The sequence below is a fragment of the Lasioglossum baleicum genome, chromosome 8, assembly GCF_051020765.1.
Source record: "Lasioglossum baleicum chromosome 8, iyLasBale1, whole genome shotgun sequence".
In the NCBI taxonomy this organism is placed as follows: domain Eukaryota; kingdom Metazoa; phylum Arthropoda; class Insecta; order Hymenoptera; family Halictidae; genus Lasioglossum; species Lasioglossum baleicum.
In genome coordinates, this window is record NC_134936.1 from 11,155,385 (window position 1) to 11,173,388 (window position 18,004).

At 40.2% G+C, this 18,004-nt stretch overlaps 1 protein-coding gene across 1 annotated transcript in view; it reads left to right on the forward strand.

The window, feature by feature from the left end:
• The window catches only part of Mdy (diacylglycerol O-acyltransferase), a 212,893-nt gene that overhangs the window by 160,850 nt on the left and 34,039 nt on the right, over positions 1 to 18,004 (forward strand). The gene's annotated exons all lie outside the window — the stretch shown is intronic.

The window sequence follows — 18,004 nt, forward strand, 5'->3', positions numbered from 1 at the left end:
AATAGGTGCGATCAATCTTTCTCCTAATTCCCTGACTCGAGCCACGATACGCACGAATATATGGCCAACAGGGGCCAGGCTGCCTCGGACAGAATCTCCAACACATTCCCAACAGCCTCTTCCCACCTTCACCCACGTCTAATGATGTGTGGCCATACACGACACACAATAATAGCCCTGACGAGCCATTACTTTTTTTATCTCGCAAGCTGTTAAGCGACCCATCTAGCACCCTATTCTTCTTTTTTTGACGGGCCCCGATCATTTGTTAGCAAGCGTAACACGTCTCGCGGGATATCCGAAGGCACCCGTGTTACACCGTATCGCGACACCCGTTCGTATAATCAGCGGCGGACAGTAAATATTCGGGATAAGCCCGGACAATTTGGAAGGGACGCAACTTTCGAGAACGACGCCGAGGCGATCGCATCTGTTGCTGGACCGAGCACACCCGTTCTCTGAATAACGCCTGCTCGAGCGTGAACGATAAAAATGAATGTCCAATGGAGGGTGACAGACGAATATGTGGGAAACGGGGAGATACTCGCGAAATGCATGGACTTATGACTGCGAGCAGGAATTATCTGCGGACATGGTTGTCTCTCTAGAAGAACGCTGCGTCCGACCTGAGACGAAATTAGAGCGGTCGACACGATTTTTAAGTTTCTTCTTTCGTTAACGATTTACACAGTGAGGAGCAAAGTTGAACCAATTAAACCATTCTTTAAAAAAAAGTCATTATCTCGGTATTTAACGGTGAATTTAACATTTATTTTAGGTTGAGAGAAACGATTTTGTTGGAAAACATTTTATGCAGAATATTGAGGGTTGCTATCACCCTTTCAATCCTAATAACTGATAGATTATTTTCAACCTATTGAAACAGAAAATAAATTTCTATTTTAGTCTAGTTTGTTGCGATCAGAGTTGGGAAAAAATCAACTAATAATTGAAAATGACTGATTGTTAGTCAAAACTTAAAAATAGTTAGTTAAAACTTAAAAATAGTTAGTTAAAACTGTTTGATTACTTAGTCATAACTACATGACACTAGTTAGTCACAGCTCTAAGTAATCGTTCGTTATTGCGTATTAGTTATGATTAGTTAGTTTAAATGATCAGTCATCAATCTTTAGTCATCAGTCACTATTGTGCGATAAACATACATTAATATGTATACTTAAACTATATCGGAATTTGCAGTGACCAAACATGTCATAATCTGTATTTTATATGTTTATAAACTAATAGGATATTTTTTTCTTATTATTATGTCTTATTTTAACTTATAACCATTTTTAGTCATTAGTAATAGTGAAATTCTGATTGCGTATTTAGTCAATATTCATCCTTGATAAAAATTTAGTCATTATTCATTAGTCATTACGCTAACAAATACTTATGTAGTCATTACTCATAGTCACGCTCATGTATTTACTTAGTCATTAATTATTAGTCACTTTTGTAGAGCTTATGAAGTTATTAGTCAATAATCATAATTGTGACTAGCGTTTACCCAACTCTGGTTGCAATCAGAGTTGTGCTAATTTAATTACATTGTAATTCAATTACGCAATTACGATGTAAAAATTACGATGCAATTCAGTTACTTTGTAATTAAAATTCCTGGAGTAATTCAATTGTAATTCTGCACAACTCTGGTTGCAATTCAGGTCCACAATTTTTGTTTTATTTCTATCTTTTCCATATATTTGATCAAAGTTTATGAAATATTTATATTTCCTCTACTGTTTACGATAACTGTATATGACCTGCACTACTAATAGGTCATTATTGACCTGTACTAACGGGATGGCATTTCGATAACGCCGATTGTATCGGGGTTGGATCGTCTCGAAGTATATTTTCGAGTTGGAATTGTCGTCGCCCGAGACAACGAGGCTGGAGATCGCGGGTTCGCAATTAAGCTCGTTTATCCGCGTCGATGGAGAGCGATCTACTTGTTGCCGAGTTATCCGACGTGGGATCGAAACTGTCGAATTACTTCCAGCGAGCAAGTCGTATGGAAGCGATGGAGGAGTTTTCGCGAAGTTCGCGGCTGTCCTCCTACGGACCGCGCTAATTTAGACGAGGTTCTAATGTCGCGAAATTGTTTTCCATCAGCGGTGGAGCACGAAAGGGCGAGAGCGACGCGATAAAGACAACGTGATCCCGTGCACGTAATGAGTCGACGGCAATTTCGTGTGCACGCAGTGGAAATTGCCGTTGCGCGAGCAGCAATTGCGGTTGAAGACAACACGGACGCCCCGAGAAACGAAACCTGCTGACGTTTTCCGTCGCTCTTTATCACTCTCTCTCTCTCTCTTCCCTCCTCTCGTGCTTTCCCTCACTGTTTTCTGCTCTTTCCCCTTTTTTCTCTCGGTTAGTTTTCATTTCAATCCGCCCGGATCGAGTTTTTCGATACAGATCACAGGCCCGCGATCATCCAACGTTTATTCGCTTTAATCCGGTGATACTAATTGAAAAAATTCACCGGTGGCTTTAGGTTGTCCATTAACGAGGGAACAGTTCCGCTGTCGACCGGCACCGCTGGCAGAAATTTCCCGGCCGTGTTCACTTCGTAGATTTAAATGGATCCTTTTACGCGGACAGTTTTAACCACGGTTGATCCGCGCCGGACGTCCGCGGTTTACCGCCCATATCCATAGATCGTCCTGTAATGCAGTTCGGTATCCGTGTTCGGTCAGTGCGCGAACAGCTTGGGAATTTCAACGGGACGGTTTTGAATCGATGGTTAAGCCCGACCACTCTTCATTTCGTTCAAGGAAACCTCAGTTTTCCAATTATTCCGGTAGCTCTGCAACGCCAGTAGAACAGGTCGTCCATGGTCAGACAATATCGATCTTAATTCAGTGAGGTAGACGAAGCTTTAATTCAGTTTTGGGATCATGCCATTTGACAATATCTCTTCGTACCCAAAATATTTGAACAATCTTCTTTAGAATTATTATTTGAGAAAATAACAATTTTCTAGCTGAATTGTAACAAACTGGGGTGAAATAAAAATTTTATTTCTCTCGTTTAATAGATTGAAAATAATAAGAGAACATCTTTGAATTCTTTTAATATTTTTACTGTTTTAAATTATACGAACTCACTTTTGTGGTAAATATATAAAATCCATCCTACATCGGAGTCGAAGAAAAATAACAATGTATCATTGAGAAACGTTGTATATTAAATCAGCAGAACTATACAAAAATAACATTTTTGCAAGTTAGGCTATGAAAATCATTGTACTGGGGGACAACGCGCAATTCGAGTCGGACAGATCGCCCGGCACATTATTACCGAGTAACATGTTCGAGTGATAGATCGTTCCCACTCCCCATTCTCATATCAATATTTTCTCGGAGTCGGTTCCCGAATCGGGCGAATCTCGTCGAACGATTCACCGGCAGCAATTTGTCCGCGGTTGAAAATCGTGAACGGGGGTGTCTGTCTTCGGGCGGCCGCGAAATCCTTTCCAGTCCCGTGAACCCCGCCACTTACGTCGATCTCCCGTCGATTCGACGCTATGGAAACGCTTAATAATCGGCTGACGAGCGACCGACGACAGAGAAGGCGGGGATTGCTTGAAAGCCGCGCGACGGAACAAGGAAATTTGATGGTGGGTCGCCGAAAGAGGGGTTGGGGCACGAACTATCTAATCGGATGCGCAAGTTCTGTCTTCGCTGTGGGACGGTCTTGTTGTTACGAAGTTCCACGACCAAGTGTCCGGTTCTGAATGTTTAGGGTTACGCTTCCATTTAGGTACTCGCTCGCGCGGGTGAAGGGAAACACATTACCAGGGGCCGAAATCAAAGCGCGTCCTGAACGTTACAGCACCTCCATAAAGGTTCCGGGTTATGCTTGTATTATTTCAAGACTGTTTTGTTGAAAGAAAGTTTGTACATGCTATGAAATTCATCTGTGAATACTCCGCATTTATAAAAATACGAGGGATGTTCCTTGAATCTCATGAAAGCTCCAATGATAATTATAAGGGTGGATTTATAGTGGAGCTGCGAGCATCGATGATAGCGGCGCGGTGAAAAGAAACCAACATTCGTGACAACATTTCGACACATACTCTAATGAAAAAATACATATATAAGATTCTTCTAAATCGTACAGGAGATCTCTTTAAAAATAACCACTGATCGTTGCCCTGTCAAAAGAGGTTAAATTTATTATGACAAGTTATATACATTATTTACATTTTGTTTTATTCACCTGTCAAAAGAGAAACGACATTTGAGTTATTTCTAATCGTCTATTTCCTATTATCACTTCTTTTAATAATCCCTTTTTATCTGTCTCTGTTGTCTTCTCTAATCTTTTTCTATTCGTTGTGCACACGTGGTCACCTTCTCTACCATACCGATCTTACTAGACCCGGCGTCATGCCGCCAAATTCAAATTAAAGAGATATATCTTGTTTACACATATCTATTTTCTTTTTTTTTCACCGCGCACAGCTCACCTCGCTGCTCCACTATGAATCCACCCTTAGACAGCGGATCTTTATGGAAAACAAAAGTTTCTTACCCGAATCGTAACAAACTGGAGCGTAATAAAGATTTATTTCCTTTCGTACTATGATTATTAGGTTTGAAGTTGATGAGTTCAGTACTGAATTTGAAGAAGCCTGAATAAATAAGAACTCGTCGAACTTTGGGAACGTTTCTCAAATTTACAATTTTCTATTTGGCAAAATTACAAGATTGCTTCTTCATTCAACTACATGTCATCAAAAAAATGCTATAAGATCTGAATGAAGTGACACCTGTTGTTATTACAAAAAGTGATCCCTTCAAAGTAAATGATGAAAGACGGTTCGACCTCCACCACACACAGGATTACGACCGTAATCCCCTGGCGTGGATCTAAATCCGAGGATCGCGAACGAAGCAGTGAATCAACGTTTGACGACTCGTCGTCCGATGATTATTGTGCTGGCCGGTAGTCATTCCCTGGCCACCGAGCTCTCGAAATCGCGACATCGATCGAACGTAAAGTAATTACCGTGCAAGGTGCGCGCGAGGGAGTTAATTCCGGGGTGGCGCGGGCACTTTCTCTATCCATTTCCACGTCGCCCTCCTCGTCATTTTCTCTATCTTCGATCGGCCGGTTCTCACCCTTTTTCTACGTTTTCTCGCCCCGTGGTGCCGCCGCCCCATTCCCGCGTTTCTCCCTCGCCTTTCTGACGGACAAATTGGATTCGATAATTGCGAATCACGATGGCAGAGACGACAGTCACGTTCTCGATCGGCCTGCTGGCCAGCTGGCTGGTTTGCTGCGGGGGTGGGGGGGTAAAATGTCTCCGTCTTTCGATCCAGTGCGCGATAGTCTATCACTGTCGCGAGAAGCCGAACGCGGGCCGTCGACAGCCAAGAAATCGATTCCGAGGATATTGCTTTCATCCGCCGCGATTTCATCGCGCGGCTCCGCGGGAATTGATAACCGTACCGCCGCGCCGCGCCATTCCGCTGCTTGTCGCATTCTAATTACATTGTTCCCTTCCCTCCTTACCCGCTCTCTTCTCTCTCTCTCTCTCTCTCTCTCTCTCTCTCTCTCTCTCTGTTTCTTCTCAGCTTTATCCCAAGCTCTCTCCCGGACGGACACACCCCCTCGAGCGCTTTTGCATAAGCTGGGCACTCCGGTTACCCTGGATAGTGTTTCTTCGTTAGAAGCTGCCCCGGCACAAAGAACACTGTGCATGACTCCTAGCTACCTTTCTTTCCGCGTGAACAATGTAATTTAAACAGTTTTTTCTACGTTTGAAGTCTGATAACCGGCGAGGCTATCATCCTACGACTCGCGAAACATGCTTTCACTTCGAAGTCTGTTACTTGTGTCCACTGATTTCGCTTCTTTTGTCATTTCGTTATTCTTCCATTTTGTAAGGGAAAGCCGCAAGGAAACAGCACACGGATAATCAAATGTTAACGACAAACGTGTTCGTCGCGGGCGCTCGTTTCCATCTACCTTCCTTTTTGTAATCCGTTGGCGCGATCGTAATTTTACAATTCTTCTGTTATTTAGGATTCTCTGTTTTTATGAATTTAGTTATATATAAGGTTGCGTGTTAATACACACACATACATACATGCATCATCCGTACTTGAACCCTATAATTTCGAACTATTTAAAGGATTTTTTGGGGAATAAAAACATCAAGACTAGACTACACTGACAAGGGAAGGAACCCCAATTGTCCGACTTCGATTTTGATAATCTTTTGTGAGACGATGGTACATGGATGTCTAGTTTTAAAGATATAAACAATTAAACTTTCATACCTTGTTGATATATCGTGATTTACAGCTAAAGTTTTCGAAGTTCCATTGTTTGTATCTTTAAAATTATTGAGTAACTGCACCTAATATTTTGCAGACATCATTCGGGATCCATATACCATCGTCTCTCAAGAGATTATCAAAATCGAAGTCGGACACTTGGGGTCCTTCCCTTGTAAGACTAAGCAGGTGCGTTCGAAAATTTCCTTTTAAAAAGACAAACACAATATATATGTATACTTTCATCCAGTAGAAATATTTATTGACGTTTAAAATGGTTAATATAAGAGGGTGAGTCACCTAACGTTGCCACCTCAATTATCTTTGTTGTTTTTAAAGCCTAAGTATGAAGTCTACAAATGAGGGGCTCCGAAAATTAGTGAATGATTAACGAGTAGACAGCGAATTTTTAATGGTTAATGCAATATAATAATGTTCTGTGTCTGTTATATGGACTAGGAGATACTTACAAAGTTTATACGTGCATGGGTAATTATAGTCACTGAATACCTAATGAAAGGGAATATCATTGTAGGTGTTTAAAAAAGGGTGCTTCCATTTTAAAAAATGAAGGTGTCCTTGATATCTCTAAAAAAATCACATAAAAACAAAAATATTTTTGGTATCATGTGAGCCCCACTGAACCATTCAACTTTGTCCTTCAGACATTTGACGCATCTTTAAAAACAACATAGATATTTGAATTTTCCTGTACACAGAAAAATTATTCGACTCGTTATCTACTTGGGGCGATGAGGACTTGAATAATTTTGTCCCCAACCAAACTTTCATATAGCTCGAACGAGTATTTACAGTAGTCTAGCATTTACCATAGACTAACAAAAATTATGTTTGACCAACGGGTAAATATTAAAGCCACTTTAGTAATTAGCAAACTACTCAATACAGTCCGGTGATGTACACTAACAGATGGAGTTGCAGCTGTTTCTTGTGTACTGTCGACCGAAAGTTTGAAATCACTCGGTGAATTGACGGGGCCGCAGACACGTTTGTTAAGTCAACAAACTTAACCACATTGCTGTTTACAGAACTCACATGTATACTCAACAGTCGGAAAAAGAATTAGTAATTGTTACTGTCGAATCATATATGTCAAACATAAACTATTAATGGAACTCTCAAGTCTCTTGTACGAGTAATCAAAATACAATCAGTCGAGTAACTTTGCAGCTAATTAAATCGGGGAATTCACATTTTTATACTGGGTGTCTCAGCTGAAGGAGGCCACCTAAATATCTCCTTTATTTTTAGTGGCACAAAAGATATTTACGGTATAATTGAAATGGTATCGGACGAGGAATATCATAGAAGAACAATTTCTTTCGTCCGGTTATTTTTTCATAGTTTTTTCAAGGTCATCGTTATTTTTTTTATCGGAGAAAATAATCTTTTCTTATTCCATCTTATAGCGGCCGAAAAAATACATTTGAATATACTTAAGTCATTAACAAGATGGAATAAAAAAAAAAGAAGTATTCCTGGAATTCTTCTATGATATTCCTCCTTCGATATCATTTATATTATGCCATAAATATTTTGTAGTGCCATTAAAAATAAAGGAGACATTTAGGTGGCCTCCTTCAGCTGAGACACCCTATATATTCATAAATATTTAATGTATGAACTAATGTATATTTCTTCGACGAAACGATTTAATTCTACGTTTGCATTCATTTCTATCAGCCGAGAGCTGCGAATTTCAGTAATTTAGTAAATTCTGCCGGGGACACAATTTCGCAAATGTCGCAAACATCAAGCATAAAATGAAAGGGAGTGATTTCCGCGGAGTTGAGAAGCGAAGAGTAGCTGTTATTAAGAGCTGCATTCTATAATGCACTCATTTGCATCCATCGACAAACATCGCGAAGTGTCTCCGAACAATGGAAATTCCAACGACAGTGTAAAAATTATAGCCGCCAACGCGCCGAGTTTTAATGAACGTCCCGCTGGAACTTTCCATCTAATTGTACAAAGAAATCGTCCCCTTATTATCGAACTTCCGCTTGACGTCCATTTTTAATTTCCACGGGCCACCGCTTTCCAATTAACAATGCAAATTTACCTCGACTCCCATTGACGTCGGATCGAGATTACAAAACAGGATCGGGTAGTAACTCGAACTTACGGTATATCGGTGGCATCGACGGCAACTTGTTATCATTAATTAACTGGAGAGCAGCCGACCACCGGGGTTTGATTAACAGCGATCGCTCGCTGGTGTCAGCGGCTCTTCTTCCCCATTTTCTTTTCAATTCATTCTACCCGATCGGTGCAACGACCACACGCGTGATAATGCACTCGCTGCAGCTCGTGATGCACCACTTAATCAGTCTTGATCGCTACTTTATTTCCCGCGTGGCTCTTCTTCTCCCATTTCGATCTTGTTCGCATCTCCTCTCTTCTTCTTCTTTCTCTTCTTCTTACTTTGTCACCGCGTGTCTCGTACCTTTCTTCGTCGATGTTCCTCCCCGTCTCTTCTCCTCCTTCTCGCCACTTGTTCATTAATTAATTCTCCATCGGCCAGGTGTTAAATTCATTATTCCCGATCGCGCGATAATGCGCTCGTTGCGCCACCGACGCACCACTTAATCAGTCTTGATCGCTACTTTATTTCCCGCGTGGCTCTTTTTCCTTCATTTCGCCCTGCTTCTTCTTTGTCTTCCTCTTTTCTGTGCACAATGGAAGAAGTGACTGTTCGGTACACAGTGGAAAATAATTGAGGATTAATCATACCACCAGTGATTCATAAAAATCGTTTACTTTATTCAGGTTGGAATGTGGCGGGTCCCTTTCATTGGAATTTTTAGTTTGTACAGTAAGAAATTATTTGATGTGTGGATGAAAATTCCAATGGATGGATGTAAATAAAAATTCCGAGCAGCTGTGACAAGGATACTCGAAATGATTCCAAAAGCAGATCTGCAGAAATCGATCCATTATTATAAGTATTAATGTACAGTGGGTGTACAAAGTATTCGTACACCTTTGAAAAACTTATAGCTTTGTTATAATTGTACCAAACGACCTGATTTTTTAGAAAGCAATTAGAAGCATTGGTTTACGAAATGATGTGCAAAAAAGATTATTCAGAAATTATAATTTACAAGGTTACATGCAAAAATAAAGAAGGGACTTTTTAAAACTTTTTTATTTAGAGCCCCGTTAAAGAAAATTTAAAATATATGTTTTGTAGATCTATAGTAGTTACAAACATGCTGAAAATTTCATCAAAATCGATTATCATACACACGAGCTACAAGCGATTAAAAATTGTGAAAATCGTAGTTTTACACGACTTTTGATCAATTTCTGCTTCAAATCCACAAAATCGTACATCTTTCGATGCGTGTCGTTTTTTTCCTGCGTCAACCGATTTCGATGAAATTTTCAGCATGTGTATAACGAACATAGATCTACAAAACGTATATTTTAAATTTTCATTAAGGGCCCTAATAAAAAAGTTTAAAAAATGCCTTTTTTTTATTTTTGCTTGTAGCGTTGTAAATGATAATTTTTGGAAAATCTTTTTTGCGTGTCACTTCGTAAACCAATGCTTCTAATTGATTATAAAAAATCAGGATGTTGGGTACAATTATTATATAAAAAAGCTATTCGTTTTTAAAAGGTGCACGAATACTTTGTACACCCACTGTATCCCCGTTATTTTCCAGACATTCTGTCTTTGGCTCTTCTTCTTCGTCTTCATCTTCCCCACTTCTTACCTTGTCACTGGGAGTCACGCTTTTTGTCGCCACCCCTTCTCCTCGTTTTCGCCACTTGTTTATTAATTAATTCTCCATCAGCCAGGTGTTAACGAGTCCTCCATCTTCCGGTGGATTCCGTTGCGCGTACGCGCCTCTGTCGCTGGGCAATCGACCGATCGAAAGGCGTCGACAGGTATCGTGCGCCGCGTCGGCATATCGATTCCCGCGTCGACTTTTCAAAGGGTTTATGAGCACAGCGTTGCCCGTAAAATAGTCGAACGGTTTGCGCGTACTCCACGGTCAATAGAATATTGGATTGTCGCGAGGGAAATAGACGATCTTTCTGTTTCGCGACGCAGCTTAATCTCGTAATCATTCCCGGAACAAATACACTGTGGAATATTGTTTAAAAAATTGCTGGACCACCAATTATCCAACATAAAATTTCTTTACTTTATCGTGGATTTTAAGACATTACTATTATAGCAAGAACGACGCTGAACTTTATTTTATTTCTTGCATTTAGTTTTGATATTGGTACAGAAACAATTGCAGATTACATAATTATGATAGTAAACTACTGCCTGCACTGTGCACATTGATAGTATTATGAGACTTGGTTTGATATTGCTACAGGAACAATTGCAGATTAATAATTATGATAGTAAACAGCCATGCACTGCCTGCACTATTGCACATTGATACACCGAGAAAAAAAAGTAGTTACTTCAATAACACGCGTGTTATTGTAATTTTTTTACTTCGATGAATATCAATGTATTCTTTTCAATAGTATGAAATTTAGAAGCAAATCGTGATGTGTTTGAATTGTCTATCATGAAATGATTGAACATATTATTCGATTCAATACTGTACATTATTATTCGTAATATTTCTCTTTTTCCTTCAATCAGATATGTTGTTTAAAAAATTTGAGAGATGTATTGATTTATACTGGAATTGGTTTGAGGCCATATCTTATTTTTTTGAAAACATTGATGTCAAGCTATTCGCTTATATGATTGGCGGAAATGAGTTTTGCTATTGAAATTCAATAGTATTAAATATTAAAATAAGTTCATATGATATTGGCACTATTCAATAGTACATCTTATTGAATCAACATATATTTTTTTTGTTTCGACAGGATTTTTTTCTCAGTGTAGGATTATGAGAGTATTACGAGTATTGGGGCGAAACAATTTTTCTAAAGATATTAAGAATTTAATAAAAATTTATTCCACATTTTAACCTAAAGATCAAGGTACACAGTCGAATTTTAAACTTTTGATGTTAATGGTTATTCATGTGCAGCATTGAACAGAGGTAGGTAATCCAATTAGTCTGTTTTGTTTAATCCGTCGGTTCTGATTTTCTATTTGCTCATATGCAGGATATTGATCTCTATATTATATTGTATTATTAATAGAATTTATACCCTCGAACGACAGCACACAAAGATCCAGATAAACGATGCTAATTTCCAAGAGGCGAGTATAATTAGCACTACTCTGTTTCCGAGATTCTCATTAGAACATTTCGAATGATACCGGGATACGGAACGCACATACAATATAAATAAATATATTTAGGTAATTCATTGTTTCCGCATCTCGTTAGCTGCAGAAATGAAATTAATTATGTAGATCGAAAGTTTCAAATAACTCATGAAATACAATACCAGTAGTCTCTCATGCAGGTTTCAATCCGAAAGATAAAACATTCTCTCCGAGTGTGTAGTCGTAATTCCAATCGATATCCTTGCAATTAACGCACTTCGTTTTTTCGGTAAGCAATTCTCGTTTTGTTTCGCCGAAAAATCTGTTACAATACTTTTTCATAGATGCTATAATTTCTTTTATAGATCCCAACCATTGCGTTTAAGATGAAAATTAAATATTCTACAATTCTATGTTCTACAATTCTATATTCTACAATTCTATATTCTATATTCTATATTTTCACGATTATATCACGAAGAGTGACAACAATATCTTATCAAAATATCCTTTTACTTATTTTTCCCCGCGTTGAAGCCCAATTTCCTGGAAAAATTCTTCGTTTATTTACTATTCCCCTTCTAACATCCCCCCAAAAAACTAAACTCGTTCAGTTAAAATTGTAAGAAGTTATAATTCTTAAAGTGTGTCTCCACTTAATTTTATCCCCCACCGTATGTAAACTTCTAGCGTTGTAGGAGCAGTGTAAAAGAGTTTCAATTTCGTGGGGGATCACGACGACTGTCGTGGCACCGTGTACACAGCGCGCCGGATCGGCCGGTTAACCGAGTCGAGAGAACAGCGATACTAATTCAGATTATAGATCGTCGAAAATTTGCTCCCGCCGTCGGTGAAATGCAAATGGGCGGCGGCACGTTTCGCCTATCTTTCACGGCGTTCCACCACACGGATGACTTCACACTGTAGGGCAATCGACCGATCGAAAGGTGACGCCGGGGTTGCATCGAGCGTCGGGCTTATCGGCTCGACGACGTGCTACTCCTTAAAGGGATGAACGTTTAAAGGATTTTCAAGGGTGTTAGAGGGGATGAGCGCGGGAGAACGTGTGACGAGGGGTTGCGCGCGGGTAGGGGCTGGTTCAGTCTCTGCAACTTGGCTGCTCGCACCTTCGGGGCCGTTGACGGCGAAACGGATGAAATATCGTATCGATTTCCCATCGTGAATGCTCGTAAACCCTCTCCTATTTTCCCTGTCTGTCATTTTCGCTTCTACTACTATTCTTTCTTTCTTTTTTTTTTGCTGCTCCCTCTACCAGCATTGTACGGGATCTCCTCCGGAGACAGGGAACGCATGGGTCAACGAGCACTCGGTTACCAGGAGAAGGAACATTGTTCGACTCCTTTAAGCTGCGACCGAAACGTTTTTGTTAGCACGCCATCGGGGAAAAGTTTGGCAATAGCCGGGGCGGCTGCCTCGATGAAAGACGAACGTCTCGTTGAATATTTTCTCCGGCTTTTTTCCCGACGGATCTTTCGGCCGTTTCGGGTGCAGATGAACTGCCGGAGATTTGGGCGAGCTTGGCTCCTTCTACGGGGAAAGTTGTTTAAGCAAATGCCTGCGAAACGGAAATTTAGACTCCCCTTTTCCGGGCTCGACGAATCAGAGGAATTTTATTCGGTGTGGAAACTCCTTTACGTGGCCGTTAAAATCAACGAGCTATTAGCCAAATGAAGTCATTTTAAAATGAATCATATTTTTACCTAGCTTATATTAGCTTGCCGAGTTGTCGATGTTGTCGTTGACGTTGTTGTGATCAAATTTTAAATCACTTCCCGATGAGCTAGAGACTTGAAACTTTAAACATAGCTCAGAACTGGATGACAATGCTATATTAAAAAATAGATTTAAAGAAAACTGTGCGTCTAGGAGAAAAAAAAAGGAGAAAAATCTAGGTATATCAACGTTATAAATTATCATCGTGCTTGCATGTCCATTGAGCGTGCCGAATCAGATTAGACAGAAACAATGGTCACAACACTGCAGATCTTTATGCCCTCGTAACCCCGGAAAATGTGCATGGGCCAGGAAAATAAAAGTTTCAATAAAGACCAATAAAATCGTCATGCATATAAAACGCACAAGTGAACTTTCGATATACAGTCACTGACAATTTAAAGTGGACACCCTTAAAAATCGCATAACTTTTTAGAAATTGGACCAAAGGACTTGAATGTTTTAGAGCTTAAGGGTGAAAGTCGCAGATTTTCAGCCTAGCCAGGGCATTTCGCCCTTACGTGATCATCTTTAAACGTATGTAGCTCATTGCAACGTAGACCGATTTCGATGAAATTTTCAGTACGCATATAAGTTACCGAAATCTATAAAACGCGTTTTTTAAATTATCGTTACAGGCCCAGATAAAAAAGTTGACAGAACATCATTTTTAAAAATTTCGTATAATTCCTACCAATTGCAATCGTATTAAATTTTTGTTTACTTATTCTCTAGCGAACTAGCCGGTCTAACATCTTTAAAAAATTCACGTCCTTTGGTCCAATTTCTAAAAAGTTATGCGATTTTTAAGGGTGTCCACTTTAAATTGTCAGTGACTGTATATCCGTTGCGTAAACAATTTATTACACGAACATTTTCAACCCAGTAGAATATTCGTAGTCGTATTAAAGATTAAATTGACGATCGAATTTCGATAGAGAAAGTTTTGTCGAAACCGAAAAAGCTCCAGCGTAGAGAAAGGAGGACCGATAAACCAGATTCGTGACCAGAAGCATCTGCAGAGTTTGGGAGAACAAAAAAGGGAACCGTGTTATTACACGGAATCTCTGAAACCGGGCATTTTGCTTCGGAACTTTTTTGCGGCCAGTGCATCTTCCTTTCAATCCGAGTGGTTCTCGGTGGCGATGTCGTCGGAATGGAATGTTCAGTGTGTCGGATGTTCGTTCGGCTTTATCCGGGTGCAATAGGGCAGGTCGATCGAAAATACGACAGGTGAAAATATTTCAACCCTTTCCCCGCTCGAAAAGTCGATACTTCTGGCCGGGTGACAGGGCCCAGAGAATATTATGAACGAACGTCCACCGGGGAAAAAGGGCGTTCCTTGATAATTTTCGTTCACGACACGATCGGGAAAATGTGTCTTACCTTGTCACCTCGATACGACACCCAGGAAATTGGTCTTCTGTTTATTCGGTCGTTAACATGAATATTTTTTTACCTGGGGAAATGGACAGCCGCGGATTGCGTGACTAGAGCCCTTACCTCGACAGCTCTTTGATTGCTACAAATGGGAATTCTTCGATCAGCTTCGATCTGTAAGCTCATTTTTGTACGCGAAGTTCCTTTCATAAAAACCAATTTCCAGAAATGCCAAAAGGTTCATTATAAAAATGATTATACAACTCTTTGTAAAAAAACTTTTAGGGAGGTTTTATTAGTATGGATTTTAAAACGTCGATTGACAACAATTTCGCTGCAAGGATAGTGTCTGTACAATATCTGATAACTATGATTAGACACACTTCGTGTTTGTATCTCATACAGTTACTCGAATTAATATTCGGACGCTCTAAAAAAGAGATAACTTTTTTAGTATCGTACTGTACGATTTGAACATTTTTGGGAAGCTGGAGCAATTAGTTTACTACAGGATGTGAAAAATTTTTTTCGAAAATAGAAATTGGTCGGAATTGTAGAAAAAAATACTAAAAGTTACATTTTACAACTCTTTTATGTGTGCCTATATTGAAAATTTAAAAAATACGTTCTGTAGGTCTGTGTCAATTATATGCACTGTGAAAGTTTCATCGAAATCGGTGGATGCAGGAAAAAACGACAGGCATTGAAAGATGTAAGAAGTCTTAGATATAGGCTGAAAATCTGCAATTTTTACCATCTTTGATCGTTTGTAGTAAAACGTATTTTTTAAATTTTCAATGTAGGCCCACATAAAAAAGTTGTGAAATGCAACTTTCAGTATGTTTTCTACAATTAATGAATTGCAATTTTTAAAATAAATTTCTTTGCACATCCTGTCGTAAAATAATTACTCTAGATTCCCAAAAAAGTTCAAACCGTATAGTACAATATTAAAAAAGCTATCGTCTTTTTTAGAGCGTCCGAATATTAATTCGAGTAACTGTATGTGTCCGATCAGCAGTGACCGATCTGTCAGTAGTATAGGTACAGAATTTGTCAGACAACCCCAGATAAATGTTTCACCCACCCAGGGGAAGCTTGTCATGGAGATCGTTTGGAGATAAAAACGCCCATGGACGTTAGTCAATTCACAGGGTGTGAAAAAGTGTTTCTGGAATCTGAGAAATTGTAAAAAATAAAATAACAGCTTGTATGTCGGATGATCGTCTAACAGAAAATTATTAAATTAAAACAGTCTATCAGCAGGCTTTCTGAAATATTAATAAGAAACCTGCGTCGACGAACGTGTTAATTCCGTGGAAGAGTTTCCGCGGAGCGTTAACTCGCTTCCGGAGGCAATTGATATATCGTTTAACCGCTTTCCCTCTAGTAGCCGAGTGCTGCGAGGCCATAAACTCTCCGAGCTCTTTCTAAAACGCGGCTGTACAGCAGACGCTATTACTTCTGTTTACACAGCGGCGGGCATTCAATTACCTCCGGCCAGGGTTTTCGCGTTCTTCAAAAATGAATCGGCCATGTTGTCGCTGGTACAGCAACCGAGTATTACCAGTTCTACACAACTGCGTTCGATGAAACGAAGGGGGTGAAAGGGACGTGTGCGTCCGTTATGACGTTTAATAAATGATAAGAGCGACGAGAATTGATTCGACGAAAAATAAAAGAGAGCACCGACATCAGATGTGCCTCGCGACGAACCCTCCTTCGAAATTACACGTAATTTTTCCTGTCGCGAGTGACGGAGATGAAGGGCAGATATAACACGGGTTCGGGCCGGCTACACCCTGCCATCCCCGGCATTGTTAGCCTTGCTTGGAATTCAATTCGAGTCCACTGAGGTCCAAGTATCTCGGGGATACGACAAGAAGGTGTTCGTAGATGCGGAACCGTAAATCTCCGGTCGCTAATTGAAACGACGCCGACACGTCGAAAGAAGGAAACGATCGCGCGACAGGCCCCTGAATCGCGGAACCACGACCAGGACTGCTTCCAGTCGTTTCTCATGTCTCCTCGGAACTCTTTCTCTGTCCCCCTTTTAGCGCCGCGCGATTATGGCACCGGCAACTCGGCAGTGCAAGGTTACTCTCCCATCCACACCTCGTATTTCCGATGCTCATCGACGCGCGATGGCCTGGTACTTCTACCCCTCTCTTAGCGCCACGCGATCATGCCAGTGAAAACTGAGCAGTCCAAGGTTGCTCTCCCCTGCGCGCCTCGCGCCACAATGCTCATTGTACCGCATGCGAGGCGTGATCAACAGGAAACCGGAACATCCACTCCGGAGGGTTTACGTGAAATTTTTTGTCAGTTTGTTGAGTAAGTCTTGCCACAAAGAACACAAACATCAAAATGTTGTTTGAAAGTAAGACGAAGATCATTACTGAATCAATTTTAATTAGGGTAACATATTGCTCAAGTTAAGAAAAAAACCGTATAAAACTTAGGATTTATCAAATAAATAGAAATGAAATGTGTTATTCAAAACTTGCGTTAATATTATAACGAAATTAGAAAATCTACACTCTTTCACGTAAAATAAACTAAATCTTTAAAAACTTACATCGCACAGTGAGGTATTTGATCAATCTAGCTGGCCAAAATTATTTTTTTTGCTTAACGCGTTTAAAATGTACCTACTAACAAAAAAAAAAAAATGTACCTATTCAACTTTGCCACATAACAACTAATTTTTACCTGGGATGAGTTTGACAAATCGACTTTTGGCCAGCTAGATCGGCGAAATACCCCACAGTGCATCGGTGCGACTAAAGTAACCGGTTTCCTGTACCACTTATAGCCCAAGTCCTGAACGTTGAAAAATTTTGTGGTGATTTGCAATATTGCTTAGTTAGTGACATCAGATCGAACCAGTGCGCTGAAAATGTCAATATACTTTCTTACCGTATGTATTTCAAAAATTGACATTGTTAAAATTTTTGAACTAGTTGTCTCGTGATTTGGGGTGGTGAAACCAGAAAAATTAGGATTCGAAAGGGAGACGTTTGTGAGCTGCTGTTCCCTCCAATCGGAGACGAGGGTGGAACGATTGAATGACAAAGTAGAGCCTGTGCAAGGAACGGCTGAAGGATAGCGTCAAAGGATGACGACCTTGATCGGCTGTCCACGACACGGGTAGTGATATTCACGCGAATTTATCCGACTGACAGTATCCAGTTTCAGTGGCATAGACAACGGTGTCGATGGTTCGAGTTACCAATCCCTCGAACTCGAGTGGCCGCGTTTTCGCCCCGAGACGGCTTATTATAACCCTTTGTGAAGCCCCTCAAGGCACCGGCGAAGGTTTCTGGCCTTTGATCCGACCGGACGATCGATCATTGTGCAACGT